Here is a 2,506-nt window from a genome sequence, read left to right on the forward strand (position 1 = left end):
CTTTTCCCGATCTCTGATCTAATCTGTAACATTGCTGGAAGGAAAGGAAGACCTCTCTGAGACAAAGACATCTACTTAAACTAAGAACTAAATAAGAAGGTACCAGACTTAGAAAGATCCAGAAGAAAAGCATTCCAAGAAGACAGAACAAGAGGAGGATCGTGAATCTGGGGTGTTCCTAGCATAGAAATTGTTGGGGCCATCGCTGTAGCAGAGTAGGCTAAGCCTCTGCCTGTGTGCCAGCATCCCATATAGGCACCGGTTCGTCTCCTGGCTGCTCCTCTTCCGATCCAGCTCTTGCTGATGGCCTGGGAAAGCAATGGAAGATGGCCCAAGTGATTGGGCCCCTGCATCAGTGTGGGAGACCTGGAAGAAGTTCCTGGCTCCTTGTGGGGAAATTAGGCACACGAGGCAATTCAAAGATGGCACTCAAAGGAAGTAAGATGGGCGGAACACAAAGTACCACTAAAGCTAATTGGCCATGCAGCATCAGGGGAAGTGACGACAACTGATAATGAGTGTATAGACATATGGCTAGTCCTATAAAAATCACCCCGTAAGATGACCTTTTAAGTGATTGGTTGGTCCTTATGCCCTGCCCCAATGACTCTGCAGTTTTGTGCTTTAAAAGACTTTGCTACGTGCACAATAAACAAGTTTTTGCTTGACTTGGCTCCTTGCTGCGTCTGATTGTCTCCGGGATCGCGAGGCTGGGAAACAGGCGAGCGGCGTGCTTACCTTTCCTCGGGCCCAGTACATCCTTGTACAGGTGGACTAAGACCCTGCAGCTCCTGGCTTCAGATCAGCCCAGCTCTGGCCTTTGCAGCCATTTGGGGAGTGAATCAGCAGATGTAAGACCGCTCTGTCTCTCCCTCTGTCTGTAACTCTACCTCTCATATGAAGAAATAAAGCTTAAAAAAAAAAAAAAAGACAGTGTTGCTGACATAAATGGGACCGAGGTCCGAGGTGGGATCTATGGATGTGAGGTTCGGGAGGGATGCAGGGGTCAGACTACTCAGGATCTCGAGGGTCTTGCTAAGGTGTTAGCAAGTACATTGAGAGACCACTGGGAGAAAAATGATCAGACATTTTTAAAAACAGTAGGTTGGTTTATTTGTAAAGGATGGAAACAGGGAACCCAGTTAGGAGACTATTCTAATAGTCCAGGCAAAGGAGAGAAATTGCTTCGATGAGTTTGGGGGTGCACCTGAAGACAGTGCTAAAGGACCTGTGGCATCTGTGGGATTGTCTGCTGTGTTTACTGGTCAAGATTAGGGACCAGTTTGAATACGATGGTTGGTGATCATTGTGATGCCTGCAGCTGAAGGGTAACCAAGACGGTGTGTGACTGCACCAGCTCTTTCATTGAAGGAATCATCATGATGTTACATCCAGGGGATAGCTGGGTCCCAAAGTGGCAGGGTTCAGTCACTTTAAGACCAGGATATGTGCAGTGTCAATCACTGATGGCCTGCTCCAGAGAATCCTGCAGGAACTGGGAAGTGGAGGAGTCTACAGATCTAGAGACACAGCTATAAACACCTAGTAAGATACAGGGCAGCCAGCACCTTTGCTCTCTAGCTCCTGTCTCTACTTATTTTCTGTTGTGGATGTAAATGGGTAGAACTTGAAATATTCCTCACTCTACAACTCTGAGACCCAGCAGACTCTTTTTTAAATTTTCATTTTATTTATTTTAAAGGCAGAGAGAGAGAGAGAGAGAGAGAGCTCTTCCAACAGGTTCACTCCTCCAAATGGCTCCAAGGGACTGGGCCAGGCCAAAGCCAGGAGCTAGAAGCTTCATCCAGACCTCCCATTTGGGTGCAGGGGCCCAAGCAGTTGGGCCACCCTCTGCTGCTTTCCCAGGTGCATTAGCAGGGAGCTGGATTGGAAGTGGAACAGCTGGGACTCAAACCGGTGCCCATATGGGATGCTGGTACTGCAGGAGGTGGCTTAACCTGCTACACCATAGTGCTGGCCCCTCAGCCGACTAAGAGAGCAGCACATCAAGTCCTGGGTCACTTTACCAGCTTTGGATTGGTGGATCAACAGAGCCTGAATGGAGGGGAAAGTAGGACGCTGGCTTTCCTCCCAAGGTCCAGGGCTGCATCCTTACCCATTGGTCAAATGCCAATAAACACAAACCTCCTAGAAAATGATTAAAGCAAAGAAAGGAAAGGAAGGGAAGGAAGGGCATGAGGGAGAGAGGGAAGAAGGAAGGGAGAGGGGGAAGGATGGAGGTGTGAAGTGATAGACATAGAGGGAAGTGGGTAAATTCACATCTTTAGGCAGGAGATCCACTCATGAGTGAGACTGACAAGGGGCAGGCCTGGTGGTGGTGTGAAGGAATGAAAGCAAACAAGGACTCCTAGCCTTTGTCCTGAGTGCCTGGGTAGATAATGGCACCATTTCCCAAGACAGGCAAGTGGAGTCGATGCAGGGATGAAAAATCAAAAATTCCACGTGTAACATTAGGTTTGAAACACCTATCAGACACATGGAGCTG

General features: G+C 48.3%; 1 pseudogene; it reads left to right on the forward strand.

Moving 5' to 3' along the window:
- The first annotated feature begins 1,133 nt into the window (after positions 1-1,133).
- On the forward strand, positions 1,134-1,686 carry LOC108178913 (transcription elongation factor SPT4 pseudogene; annotated as a pseudogene).
- Positions 1,687-2,506: the final 820 nt, after the last annotated feature.

Source organism: Oryctolagus cuniculus, chromosome 1 (genome assembly GCF_964237555.1).
Source record: "Oryctolagus cuniculus chromosome 1, mOryCun1.1, whole genome shotgun sequence".
Classification (NCBI taxonomy): domain Eukaryota; kingdom Metazoa; phylum Chordata; class Mammalia; order Lagomorpha; family Leporidae; genus Oryctolagus; species Oryctolagus cuniculus.